The sequence below is a fragment of the Mobula birostris genome, chromosome 4 (assembly GCF_030028105.1).
Source record: "Mobula birostris isolate sMobBir1 chromosome 4, sMobBir1.hap1, whole genome shotgun sequence".
Lineage (NCBI taxonomy): Eukaryota > Metazoa > Chordata > Chondrichthyes > Myliobatiformes > Myliobatidae > Mobula > Mobula birostris.
This window is the reverse complement of record NC_092373.1, coordinates 72,842,222-72,857,699: the sequence shown is the minus strand read 5'-3', so window position 1 is coordinate 72,857,699 and position 15,478 is coordinate 72,842,222. Positions and strand designations below refer to the sequence as shown.

The window sequence follows — 15,478 nt, the reverse complement described above, 5'->3', positions numbered from 1 at the left end:
GCTATTTTTTTCTTGGAAAAGAGAGAGGAGGAAAAAGAACCCCTGCTAACTAAAAAAAACCCCAAACAAAAAAAAAAAACATTTGAGGCACAGACTCGGAGCTATACGCCATACAAGCTTCCATAAAGGAAAGACATCAATCCGCCAACCAAATCCATTTACCCAAGAATCAGAAGGGGACCATCTTAATTAACTCAAATCAAATGATAGTAGTGGGCAAAAGATTCCCACCTTTTCTCAAAGTCAAATCAAGGATCAAAAGTTCGACTTCTGATTTTCTCCATCACCTGGGAAAACCACTGTATCAAAGTGGGAGCAGAAGCATCTTTCCATTTTAATAAAATAGCCCTTCTAGCCAATAGTGTGGCAAATGCAGTTACATATTGGTCAGATATAGAAACATTATGAATATATTGAGGGACTATACCGAACAATACTGTCAATTTATTAGGTTGCAAACTTTTTAAAGCTTTAGAAATTGTAGAAAAAATAGATTTCCAAAACTTCCAATACAGAACACGACCAAAACATATGTGTCAATATAGCTGTCTCAGTTTTACATTTACCACACTATTAACATTAGGAATTATTTTAGACAGTCTCTCCTTTGTCAAATTATAACAATGTACAATTTTAAATTGAATTAGAGAGTGACTGGCACAAATCGAAGAAGAGTTAACCAACTTCAAAATTCTTCTGTTATCAACGCAAACACGAGGAATTCTGCAGATGCTGGAAATTCAAGCAACACACATCAAAGTTGCTGGTGAATGCAGCAGGCCAGGCAGCATCTCTAGGAAGAGGTACAGTCGACGTCTCAGGCCGAGACCCTTCGTCAGGACTCAGTATCTGAAAGTCCCATTACAGAGGAAGAAATAATAACCGCAATCTCATCATTGAATTCTGGTACAGCACCCGGTCGGACGGGTTTACAGTGGAATTTTTAAAAATTTTTTTCCTCCATTCTCTCTCCAAGGTTGTCTAGAATATTCAAAGAAGCAATCAGTTTAGGTAAATTACCACAATCATTTTACAAAGCCTCTATCTCCTTAATCCTTAAAAAGAATAAAGATCCTACTGATTGTGCATCATACTCTTTTGATAGCTCTTTTGAATGTAGATTCAAAAATTTTTTCAAAAATTCTAGCAACCAGGTTAGAGAAGGTATATATGGATATATATATATATGGATCAAACCGGATTTATTAAAAATCGTTATTCATCCTTTAATATTAGGTTAATGAATATTGTTTATACTCCCTCACTTACTACCCTGGAATGTATTATCTCACTAGATGCTGAGAAAGCCTTTGACAGAGTCGAATGGCCTTATTTATTTAATGTTCTTGAGAAATTTAATCTTAGTCTGACATTTATATCTTGGATTAAATTGTTATATTACTCCCCGGCAGCCTCGGTTTGTACTAATAATCATAGATCTCCTTTTTTTCGTCTTTTTCGTGGTACTAGGCAAGGATGTCCCCTTAGTCCTTTACTTTTCAATATCGCCCTTGAACCTTTAGCAATTGCTATCCGTGACTCGCCCAATATTTTTGGTATTACCCGTGGAAACAAAACACATAAATTATCACTATATACAGATGATTTGTTATTATACATCTCTAATCCGGAGAAGTCAATTCCTGCTATTCTAGATTTGTTGGCTCAATTTAGCGATTTTTCTGGTTACAAATTGAATCTTAATAAGAGTGAATTATTCCCCCTAAATAAGCAGGTACCTACTTATGGACGTTTGCCATTTAAATTGGTTACTGATTCATTTATATATTTAGGGATAACAATTATGAAAAAGTATAAAGATTTATTTAAAGCTAATTTTTTACCTTTAATTGATCAGATTAAACTTTTGTTTACCAAATGGTTGCCAATCTCTTTGTCTTTGATTGGTCAGATTAATGCTATTAAGACGATCATTTTGCCCAAATTTTTATATGTATTTCAATCGGTTCCAATTTTTATCCCAAAATGTTTTTTCGATAATGTAGACTCAAAAATATCCTCATATATGGCAAAATAAAAATCCTAGGTTAGGTAAAAGGTATTTACAGAAATCTAAAAAGGAGGTGGGGCTTGCGCTCCCGAATTTCAGATTCTATTATTGGGCAATTAATATTCGATATTTAAAATTTTGGTTATGAGATTTGGATGTATCTTTAAATCCACAGTGGGTAAATCTTGAATGTAATTCATTTCAAGGGTTTTCCTTGGGTTCGGTTTTAGGAACTTCGCTTCCTTTCACTTCTTCCAAATTGTATAAACAAATGAATAATCCAATAGTTAAGCATACTTTATGTATATGGTTTCAATTTCGAAGATTTTTTGGGTTTAATCAATTTATTTTAGCAAGTTCTATTATATCTAATTTCCTTTTTCAACCTTCCACTATGGATCAAGCTTACTTTGATTGGAAAACCAAAGGTATAATATGTTTCCGTGATCTATCTCTGGATAATTGTTTCATGTCTTTTGATCAACTTTCTAATAAATATAACTTACCCAGATCTCACTTTTTTAAGATATCTACAGATTAGAAACTTTTTAATTACTGTTTCTCCTAATTTTCCACACCCATATCCAATGAACACTTTGGAAAAAATTTTAGATTTAAATCTCTCTCAGTAAAGTGTTGTAGCAATTATATATAATTATGAATTTATGTCCTGATGTTTCCAATAAAATTAAAGCTGACTGGGAAAGTGAACTTAACATTATTATACCGATTGAAAAATGGGAAAAAATTCTTCAATTGGTTAATTTATCCTCTATATATACTAAACATGGTTGATACAGTTTAAAGGAGTACACAGGGCTCATATGTCTAAAGACAAACTATCTCGTTATTATTCTTATATAAATCCTATTGATAGATGTCATTCCGAGATAGCTTCTTTAACTCACATGTTTTGGTCATTTCCTTTGTTGGAAAAATACTGGAAAGACATTTTTGACATTATTTCAACGGTTTTGAATATAGACTTACAACCTCATCCAATTACTGCTATCTTTGGATTACCAATGATAGATTCAAATTATCTAACCTCTTTAGCACGTAGGATGATTGCATTTCTTACTCTAATGGCTAGATGATCAATTTTGCTGAATTGGAAAGAGATTAACCCTCCTACGGTATTTCATTGGTTTTCACAAACTATGGTATGTTTGAATTTGGAAGTGCGGTTTATGACCCTTCCATTAGATTTGAAAAAACTTGGAAGCCATTCATTCAGCATTTTCATTTGATGTAATTTGACCATTTCCAAACTTGTTTTATCTTTCTGTACTGTTGGTTGAGAGGAGTGGAGTCGTCGACACTAAGGTTTTTTTCTTTCCCATTTTCAAGTTGTTAGTATTGCCCAAGTCTTTTACTTTAGTTGACTAATTCTGTTTAGTTTTTTTGGGGGGATGGGGTTTGTTTTTTTTTCTTTTTCACGATTTTTCTTCATTTTTTTTTGCTTTGTATTATTCATTATTATTCTGCATGATTGGGAGCTTTGTTAATTTTTACTATTTGGTTTTACAATTACTCATTTTAAATGTAACAATGTATCTCCTGCTACTTGTATTTTTGCTTTATGTTTTCATTCTATGAAATTAGTAAAAGGATTGAAGGAGGACTCAGTTATCAAGGTCATGTTAAGCTCCCTTTCCCAATCTTGCTTAATCTTAAGGATAATTATCCTGTTGTAATAGTAAATTATAAATTTTCCCAATGAAACCTTTCACTAAAGGGTTCATTTTTAAAATAATGTCTAACAGGTCAGAATCTTGTATATATGGAAAATTACTTAAATATTCTTGTAAGAAATGTCTGACCCCAAGATATTGTAAAAAGTGTGAGTATGAGAGAGAATATTTGGTTAGTAATTTCTCAAAGGACATTAATTGGCCTTCTTGAAACAGATCCATGAAGGAATAAACTCTTTTATTCCTCCAAAGAGAAAAGGATAGGATCACTAAGAAGATTTAAATAGTTTTGATAAATTAAACTAAGAAGGTTAAATTTTTTAAGATTAAAAAACTTACGAAACTGATACCAAATTCGTAATGACTGCTTAATCATAGGGTTTATATTTAGAATAGAAATTTTGGCTAGTTGTACAGGTAAAGAAGCTCCTTATAACGAAGTTAAGTAAAATTGTTTCACAGCTTTCAATTCCAGATCAGTCCATGGTGGTCGGTCATTTTTATCGGTCCAATATAACCAAGAACACGCTTAACGTACATTAACGGCCCAATAATACATTCTTAAATTAGGCAATGCAAGACCTCCATTCTTTTTTAATTTTTGTAAATTATATTTTCCAATTCTTGGTCTTTTATTATTCCAAACAAAACATGAAATAATAGAATCAACCTCATCAAAAAACTTCTTAGTTAGAAAAACAGGAATATTTTGAAATACATATAAAAATTTTGGTAAAATCATTTTAACTGCATGAATTTGACCAGCTAACTAAAGTGTAAGTGGATTCCATCTAGAAAATTCAATCCCACGATTGATAAAGACCTCTATGCTTTCTTAACCAGAGTCAACCTGCGCAGTAGCTTTGAGTGTCCTATGGACTCAGACCCCAAGAATCTTCTGATCCTCCACAAAGACAAGAGTCTTTACCATTAATACCATATTCTGCCATCATATTTGACCAACCAAAATGAACCACCTCACACTTATCTGGGTTGAACTCCATCTGACACTTCTCAGCCCAGTTTTGCCTCCTATAATGTCCCACTGTAACCTCTGACAGCCCTCCATAATATCCACAACATCCCCAACCTTTGTGTCATCAGCAAATTTACTAACCCTTCCCTCCACTTCCTCATCCAGGTCATTTATAAAAATCACAAAGAATAGGGGTCCCAGAACAGATCCCTGAGGCACACTACTGGTCACCGACCTCCATGCAGAATATGACCCATCTAGAACCACTTCTTGCCTTCTGTGGTCAAACCAATTCTGGATCCCCAAAGCAATGTCCCCTTGGATCCCATGCCTCCTCACCTTGTCAATAAGCCTTGCACGGGGTACCTTGTCAAATGCCTGCTGAAATCCATATACATCTACGGCTCTACCTTCATCAATGTGTTTAGTCACATCCTCAAAAAATTCAATCAGGCTCGTAAGGCACGACCTGCCTTTGACAAAGCCATGCTGACTATTCCTAATCATAGTATGCCTTTCCAAATGTTCATAAATCCTGCCTCTCAGGTTCTTCTCCATCAACTTACCAACCACTGAAGTAGGACTCAGTGGTCTATAATTTCCTGGGCTATCTCTATTCCCTCTCTTGAAAAATGGAACAACATCCGCAACCCTGTAATCCTCCGGAACCTCTCCCGTCCCCACTGATGATGCAAAGATCATCGCCAGAAGCTCAGCAAACTCCTCCCTCGCCTCCCACAGTAGCCTGGGGTACATCTCATCCCATCACGGTGACTTATCCAACTTGATGCCTTCCAGAAGTTCCAGCACATCCTCTTTCTTAATATCTACATGCTCAAGCTTTTCAGTCTGCTGTAACTCATCCCTATAATCGCCAAGATCCTTTTCCACAGTGAATACTGAAGCAAAGTACTCAGTAAGTACCTCTGCCATCTCCTCTGGTTCCATACACACTATTCCACTGTCACACTTGATTGGTCCTATTCTCTCATGTCTTATCCTCTTGCTCGTCACATACTTGTAGAATGCCTTGGAGGTTTCCTTAATCCTGTCCGCCAAGGCCTTCTCCTGGCCCTTTCTGGCGCTCCTAATTTCTTTCTTAAGTTCCTTCCTGTTACCCTTATATTCTTCTAGACCTCTATCATTACCTAGTTTTTGAACCTTTCCTAAGCTCTTCTTTTCTTCTTGACCAGATTTACAACAGCCTTTGTACACAACAGTTCCTGTACCATCCTTTCCCTGTCTCACTGGAACAACCTATGCAGAACGCCATGCAAATATCCCCTGAACATTTGCCACATTTCTGCTACGCATTTCCCTGAGAATATCTGTTCCCAATTTATGCTTCCAAGTTTCTGCCTGATAGCCTCATATTTCCCCTTACTCGAATTAAACACTTCCCTAACTTGTCTGTTTCCATCCCTCTCCAATGCTATGGTCAAGGAGATATTGTGATCACTATCTCCAAAATGCTCTCCCACTGAGAGATCTGACACCTGACCAGGTTCATTTCCCAATACCAGATCAAGTACAGCTTCTCCTCTTGAAGGCTTATCTACATATTGTGTCAAGAAACCCTCTTGAACACACCTAAGAAACACCACTCCATCTAAACCACTTGCTCTAGGGAGATGCCAATCGATATTTGGGAAATTAAAATGTCCCACCACTACAACCCTATTATTACACCTTTCCAGAATCTGTTTCCCTATCTGCTCCTTGATGTCACTGTTACTATAGGGTGGTCTATAAAAAACACCCAGTGAAGTTATTGACTTCCTGTTCCTAACTTCCTCCCAGAGACTCCATAGACAATGTCTCCATATCTTCCTCCTTTTCTGCAACCGTGACACTGTCTCTGATCAACAGTGCCATGCCCCCACCTCTTTTGCCTCCCTCCCTGACCTATCTGAAACATCTAAAACCTGGCACTCAAAGTAACCATTCCTGCCCCTGAGCCATCCAAGTCTCTGTAATGGCCACAACATCAAGTACTGATCCACACTCTATGCGCATCCGCTTTGTTCATAATACACCTTGCATTAAAATGGACACATCTCAAACCTTCGGTCTGAGTGCGCCCCTTCTCTATCACCTGCCTATCCTCCCTCTCGCATTGTCTCCAAGCTTTCTCTGTTTGTGAGCCAACCGCCTCTTCCTCCATCTCTTCAGTTTGGTTCCCACCCCCCAGCAATCCTAGTTTAAACTCTCTCCAATAGCCTTAGCAAACCTCCCCGCCTGGATATTGGTCCCCCTGGGATTCAAGTACAACCTGTCCTTTTAGTATAGGTCACTCCTGCCCCAAAAGAGGTCCCAATGATCCAGAAATCTGAATCCCTGCCCCCTGCTCCAATCCCACAGCCACACATTTATCCCCCACCTCACTCTACTCCTATACTCACTGTCATGTGCCACAGGCAGTAATCCCGAGATGACTACCTTTGTGGTCCTGCTTCTCAACTTTCTTCCTAACTCTCTGTAGTCTGCTTTCAGGACCTCCTCCTTTTTCCTGCCTATGTCGTTGGTACCAATATGTATCACGACATCTGGCGGTTCACTTTCCCACTTCAGGATATTGTGGACGCGATGTGAAACATCCCGGACCCTGGCACCTGGAAGCAATATTCCCTCTATTTTTTTAGTAGTCAGTGTGCGCCAGAATCTTTTGTGCAAATTTTTTTCCTGTGACAGAAGTATGTGCGCACTGAATGCACATATGGCACAGTTTATGTAGGTTTACAAAACATTTAACATAAAGCTGCACAGAACAACAATACCATACAGATTTAAGTCACTCAGTTATTTTTTTTCTCTCCTGTCTTTGACATTTAGCCATTCTTTGTAAACTATCTAGACTAATAGAACTTCCATCCAATTGATAGCTTTTGATTTTCATTAACATATCCAAATAACATTCACCTAAACGGTTTCTCAGCTTGTTTTTGAGTTGATTCATTAGGCTAAAACCTCGCTCACAGTGCGCACTAGACGCAAGAAAGGTTCCCCCAATGTCCATCAACTGTGCAAGGTTGCAAAGCTGTTCGCTTTGAAGTACGAATACCACAATTTGAGCAAAGTTTGAAATCAGCTTGGATTTAATTTTTTCTTGCACAGAAAATTCGAAATCATTAAACTATTACAGTATTTTCAGCTAGAAAATCATGATATTTTAGACATAAGGCATTAACTTGTTCATCACCAAATGTGCAGTCACAATCTGCAACTGCAGATAAATCAAAAGCTGACCATTCCTGTACCTCATCTTCAGGAAACCTTTCTTCTAAATGAACACAAAGACTATTTATAAAAGTCAACAGTGAGTTTGTATCTACTGTGACGTTCTTTTCATGTTGTTGGCTTAGCAAAACTTTATCTTTGTCACTCCATGAAACATTGTCTCCCAGATACTGCTTTCTTATCTTGTTAATTTTGCATCGGGCAAAATGAAGTGAATCAATTGGAGTCAGGCCACTCTTTTGCAGAATCTTGCACAGTGCAGCTAGTTCATCAAGAACATCACTTAAAACCTGTAAAGCTACTTTGTATGTGATGTTTATCAATTTCTTGTAACAGTATTTAGCCACAGGGTCATTTGACTGATCTTATTCAATAAAAACTTAGTAAGCCATCTACAGGATTTGAAACAGATCTTTGTAAACTTTACAATATGAACACTGTCCACCAAAGATGGCTGCCGCCGTGATGCAGCTGTACAAACCGGAACAGGAAAGGTCAGGTGACGTAAATTAGTGACCTGCATTGTGGTATTTGAAAAACCGACCAACTAGTTAACAGAAACATTTAGCTAAAAGATTATTTTCAATAAGTATAATTATTAATTACTACATTATTTTAGGTAACTAACCTTTTGTGCACACATTAATTTCATCTGGGTGCTGGTTGAAAAACATGTGTGCGCACACACGCACACAGCTTAGAGGAAACATAGCCTGGGAGGCAAACTACTTCCCGTGCTTCTTTCCTGCATCCACAGAATCACCTGTCTGACCCCCTAACTATAGAGTCCCCTTTCACTGCTGCCATCCTCTTCCTTTCCCTACCTTTCTAAGCCACTGGGCCAGACTCCGTGTCAGAGGCACAGCTACTGTTGCTTCCCCCATGGAGGCTGTCCCCCCAACAGTACTCAGGAGTACTTATTGTCAAGGGGTACAACCACAGGGGTACTGTCTAGTCTCTGACTCCTGCCCTTCCCTCTCCTGACTGTTACCCACTTATCTGTCTTCCCAGGCCCTGGTGTGACTACCTGCCTTTAGCTCCTCTCTGTCACCTCCTCACTTTCCCTGACCAAAGGTCATCCAGCTGCATCTCTAGTTTCACGAGAACACAGTCCCTAAGGAGCTCCAGCTCGATGTACCTGGCGCAGATGTAGCCGCCTGAGAGGCTGGGAGTCTCCCAGACTTCCCACATCTGACACCGAGCACAGAACTCCGGTCTCACACACATTCTTCCTGTCTGTATTCCACACAGATAACCAATCTCACCTCGACCCATTATCTCTGAAGCCCTGTTGAAACAAAGCCTTCCAACTCTGTCTCCCTCTACTCTGCTGCCCGGCGTACTTCTTGTTGTTCTCACTGGCTGACATGTACGCACTTGCGCAGTTGTGCCCCGATCAAGCCGCTGAAGAAATAACTGTCTCCTTTTAAACTCTTCTCACTCTTCTTAATTAGCATAAAATGTGGTATGATCTTCATCTAAGTCACAATATTAGGCAAAACACAATCTGCCTAAATTAGTAACAAACAATTGTACTTCTTGTCAATACTGAGCATGTCATTTAAACAATCACAGTCCAGGTTCAAAAGGGTATGTGAACCTCTGGGGTAATGCCTTCTACAAAAGTTATTTGGAGTCAAGCGTTTCAATCAAAGAATCACGATTGGAGTGTGGGTTGTAGAGGTGCTCTGCCCTATTAAAAAGGCACAGAAAGTCAGGTTACTGACAGAGCCTACTCTTCTCAAGAAAGATCTGTTTATATGAATAAGGCCTCAATCTAAACAACCTTAGAAGAATTGTAGAGATGCACGAAGCTAGAATAGGCTACAAAAACATTTTTAAATACCCAAGTGTTCAGCGGTCCACAGTAAGAGAAACTGTCTACAAATGGAGGAAACTCAGTACTGTTGCTACTCTCCCTACGATTGGGTGTCCTGCAAAGATCACATTAAATCACAATGTGCAATGCTGAAGGAGGTGGAAAAGAACTCAAGGGTTACAGTGAATAAATCTCTAGAACTTGCTAAAGTCTCCTGTTTATGTGTCCACTATAAGAAAAATACTGAACAAGAATGGTGTTCATGGAAGGACACCATGGAGGAAACCACTGCTCTTTCAAAAAAACATTGCTACACATCGGGAAGGTTGCAAAAGACCACCTGGATGTTCTGCAACATTTCTGGGACAATGTTGTGGGCAGATGAGACAAAAGTTGAACTCTTTGACAGAAATGCACAACACTATGTTTGGAAAAAAAAGGGGCACTGTATACCAACACCAAAACTTCACCTTAACTGTGAAGTATGGTGAAAGGATCATCATAATTTGGGACTGCTTTGCTGCCTCAGGGCCTGGACAGCTTGCAATTGTTGAGGGAACAATGAATTCAAAATTTTATCAAGACATTTTAAAGGAGAATGTCAGGGTAGTGGTCCATCACCTGAAGCTTAATAGAAGTGGAATGATGCAACAAGATGATGATCCAAAACACAAGAGTAAATCAACAAAAGAATGGAAATTTGTGTTTTGGAATAGCCAAGTCAGAATCCAGACCTTAACCAAATTGAGAAGCTGTGGCATGACCTGAATACGGTTGTTCATGCAAGGCATCCCAGAAATATTCATGAACTGAAACAGGTTCTATATAGAGGAATAGTCCAAAGGTCCTCCTCCTCTGATCAGCAGCTGCAAGAAACATTTGATGAAGGTTATCGCTGCTAAAGGAGGTTCCATCAGTTAATAAATACAAGGGTTTACATACTTCCGCCAGCGGGACTGTGAATGATTAAACAATATCTTCAATAAAGACATGAAAAGTACAATTGTTTGTGTGTTGTTAGCTTAGGCAGATTGTGTTTGCCTATTCTATTATTGTTACTTAGATGAAGATCAGACCACATTTTATGAGTAATTAATGCAGAGAACCAGGTCATTGGAAAGGGTTCACAAACTTTTTCTTGCAACTGTAGGTTCAAATATTCCAAAATCTGAAAAACTTCAGCCACAAGCATTTTGAATAAGGGGTGCTAAACCTGTATTAAACATTTTACAATATGTCAAGCAATCTGTTGTTTTATGGCAGCAATACATTTCAATAATTTAAAAAAACTATAAATTACAAAATAGTGTGTATATAAATAAATAATGTGGGCAAAAAGAGGGAAAAAAAGTGAGGTAATGTTCATGGATTTACTGTCTATTCAGAACTCTGATAGTGAAGGAGAAGAAACTTCCTAAAATGTTGTGCCTTCAGGCTCCTGTAACTCCTTGACGTTAGCAATGAGAAAAGGGTAGCATGTCCTGGGTGTTGGGGGTCCTTAATGATGGATGGCACCAATTTACAACACCGTCTTTTGAAGATGTTCATAACGCTGGCAAGGTTAGTGCCCATGATGGAGCTGGCTGAGTTTACAACTTTGTGCAGCTTTTTTCTGATCCTGTGCAGTGGGTCCTCCATACCAGATGGTGATGCAACCAGTTAGAATGCTCTCCAAAGTATATCTAGAGAATATGTCTTTGGTGACATACCAAGTCTCCTGAAGTTCCTAATGAAATAAAGCCACTGTAATGCCTTCTTTGTAATTGTATCAATATGTTGAGCCCAGGATAGATCTTCAGAGATGTTAACACCCAGAAACTTGAAATTGCTCCTTTCCACTGCTGATTCCTCGATGAGGATTGGTGTGTTTCCTCAACTTCCCCCTCCTGAAGTTAAAATCAATTCATCTTACTGATGTGAATGCAAGGTTGTTATTCTGACACCACTCAACCAACTGATTTATCCCACTCCTTTAATGCTTCATCACCATCTGAAATTCTGCCAATAGTCATGTCACTGGCAAATTTACAGATGGCATTCCAGCTGTGCCTAGCCACACAGTCATGGGTGAGAGAGCAGAGGAGTAGGCTAAGGGCACATCCTTGAGGTGCTCCAGTGTTAATTGTCAGTGAGGAGGAAATGTTATTTCTGATCCACGCAGACTGTGGTGAGGAAGTTGAGGATAGTTGCAGAGGTACAGAGACCCAGGTTTTGGGGCTTGCTGATCAGAATTTAGGGTATGACTGTATTGAACACCAAGCTGTAATTAACAAAGAGCAGCATGACATAGGTATTATTATTGTCAGGTGATCCAAGGCCAAGTGAAGAGGCAGTGAGATTGCATCCAATGTCGACCTATTGTCATGATAGGCAAATTGCAGAAGGTCCAGGTCATTGCTTAGGCAGGAGTTGCTTTTAGCCGTGACCAACCTCTCAAAGCACTTTATCACAGCAGATGCCAGTGCCACTGAAGTGCCACTGAATTATCACTGAGGCAACTCACCCTGCTTTCCTTGGGCACTCGTAAAATTGAAGCAGGTGTGAACCTCCAACTGCAGCAGTGGGAGATTGAAGATATCCTTGAACACTCCAGCCAGTTGTTTGGCACAGGTTTTCAGAGCCCTACCAGGTACACCATCAGGGCTTGACACCTTGTAAGGGTTCACCCTGGTTTCCAGTTAAGGTGGCAATACCGAATGTGTGTGACAGCTTCTAGTAGTCAAAAAGTTAAGAAATCTAACTAAAGACACCAATAAAAATACCTTTTCTGAGGTAAATTGTGCTAAATTAGCACCACAAATAGTGAAGGGGCAAGCAACAACGAGGGAAGTTCAGGGGATGAACCAAGATAGGATGTTGCAGATGGAGTTCTGATATTCTTACAGCTGGCCTGGGAGCAAGGTTGGATCACTTGGGGCACTGAAAAGTTGGGGCCCAGGCAGAGAAGATTCGGTGCTTGTTCAACTGGCCTGGAAGGAAGACTGGGTCGCTCTGGGTGCCAAGCTGATATGCAGAGCTAAGAGCAGCTTCAGGCAGGGCGATGGAATCTGGGCCCGAAGCGAGTTGCTGGGCGGCATGGTCTAGGCTCCGAGTCCTTCGCAGTAGCTGGGTCTTATTGCGAGGTACAGTATGCTATTTAGATCATTTAAATGCAAACCCAAATTGGAGGTGAGAGCTGATTTTGCTCACTCTCCACAATGGTCATCTCCATGGTGTTGAGGCTATGAAGACTGCCCGAGCTGCTGTGCTTTATGCCCACTAATAAGATGAAATGAAAATAAATCCGGGTTCAGATCTGAGGACTCAATTTTGATTCGGAATGCTGTTTGCTTCAATTGTTTGCATGATTTTTTTTTCTTTCTCTTGCATATTGAGTGCTTGTCTTTTATTTTTATTCTTTTTTCTTTAATTGGGTTCTTTCGGGTTTCTTGATTTGTGGCTACCTGTGAAGCAAGCAAACCTCAAGGCTGTATAATTTATGCATTCTTTGACAATAAATAGAATTTGAATCTTGAAAGATGTTGAAGTTGGCTTCTGAGACAGAGATCACAGAGCCACCAGATGTTGCGGGGATGTGCACAAGTGTTATTTTATCCTCCCTTTTAAAGTGTGCATAAAAGGTGTTAAGCTTATCTGCGAGTGAAGCATCACAGCCATTCATGATGCTAGGTTTCGATTAGTAGGAAGTAATGGCCTGCAAACCCCGCCAGAGTTGATGTGCATCTGATTCCATCTCTAACCTCAATCTGAGTTGTTGATTTCACTCTTAAAATAGCCTTCTGTATGTTGCACTTCGCCTTGTATAGTTCAGGATCATCAGTCTTGAAGGTTACAGATTTAGCCCTCAAGACTATGAATCCTGGGTATGTCCAATATGCTCTCAAAGGCACAAACTCATCACACAGGCTTTGAAGAAGGTGGTGACAACTGTAGCATATTCACTCACATTGAATCCCTAAACATTATCCAGTCCACGGACTCAAAGCAGTCCTGTAAGCACTCCTTCACCTCCTTTCAGCATACCTTCTTGGTCCTCACTACTGGTGCTGTGGTCTTTAGTCTCCGCCTATACACTGAGTAGGAGTACAGCCATTTATCAGACTTTCCAAAGTGCAGGCATGGGGTGGCACGGTAAATGTTCTTGATGGTGGTTTAAAAGTGGTCAAGTGTGTTAGCTCCTCTGGTTTCACATATGTTGGTGGTAGCTGTTCAGAGACTTCTCCAAGCTGGCCTGGTTGAAATCCCCGCCCCCCCCCGCACCCCACCCCAACAAATGACAGGGAAGGTACGCTGTTTCATGCCTGCTGATCACAGTGCCCAGCTCCTCCAGTGCCGGTCTGAGGTGGAATGTACACTGCTACCAGGATGATGGTGGAAAACTCCCTCGGCACATAAAAAGGACATTTGACCACTAGATGTTCCAGGTCAGGTAAGCAGGACTGAGAGAGAACTGCCACATGTGTGCACCACGATCAGTCAATTATAAGAGCACACCCCACCTCCTCTATCTCTAAAAAACTGAGCTCTCCTGTGTTTGCAGAGAATGGTGAAGCCATTAGGCCGCAACACTACATTGGAAATGGTGAGGGAAAGCCATGCTTCTGTGAAGCAAAGTACATAGTAGTTTCTGATGTCCTTCCTATATGATAAAATGTTTATAAAGTCAGACTTCAAAAGTTACTGTAATTGTAAAAGCAAATTTAAGCACAAATTCATACTAAAAGTAGTTAAAATTTGCATGCAACTTCCAGTTACAAGACAGAAGTGTTCAAGTTTAAAATTAATATTATCTTTTTAAACATATTCAAAATCTAAGCAAAGTTAATGAATTGACTACTTATCAACTTGAAATAGTTATATAATTGGGGTCCATGGCATCAAGGTTGAGAACCCCTGATTTAGAGTTAAACTGAGTCACTTACATAGTATTACACTGGCTGAACACACACTTCTCAACAAAACAATTCACTGAGAAATATAAAAACTAATTATTCTAAACAGCTGAAACTGCACTTTGTGGAGCAAGCTGTCAGATATTTTTTTAAATGCATCAATATTTAAATAAGGATTACAAGAAGCTGATGTGTTTCAGTAAAACCAAGATCATAAACAGAATGGATGACAAAATAATAGGCAAAGTTAGATTCTCAAAGTAAAACTGTAGGCTTGCCCTTTTCTTACAGCTTTATCAAACTGGAAATTTATACATATTTAGGATTTGTTGTTTAACTGAACTAGTTCAAGGAACAACTGAGTTTTTTAAGCACAAAAAGGTTCAAAGCCAAATAGAAATCTGAATTTTAAAATATGTATCGACTGGAAATTAAACTACATGGAAAATTACAGTTGTATTATTAGATTGCCAAATGTTACTTGACTGTTCAAACCACACTAAGCTATTTTCACTCAATTTAGTTGATGGAAAATTACAGTTCTGAAATCAGCCACTAATCTACATTTAAACAACAAAGGAAATAATTTTGACCACTGTAACTACTGAACAAAAACCAATCTTCCCAAAATAAAACACAAGGTCAGGTTCATTTTCCACAAATTGAAAGAAAGTAAATTTTTAAAAAGCCTCACGAAACAAGAATATTAATTACTTCCACACTGGATTTAAATACTCCATCTTTTTTAATTAAATTCAAGCTAAATGAACAAAGAGAAGGAATAAGGTTAACTGCAGACCTGCTGCATAATACGTTTTAATTTCTCATAGTTAACTTAAATCCTTATCT

General features: G+C 39.0%; 1 protein-coding gene across 2 annotated transcripts in view; it reads right to left on the bottom strand.

Annotated features, from left to right (window-relative positions):
- Positions 1-15,478, bottom strand: part of LOC140196411 (GRB10-interacting GYF protein 2-like) — a 191,571-nt gene that overhangs the window by 102,823 nt on the left and 73,270 nt on the right. The window lies entirely within an intron of this gene.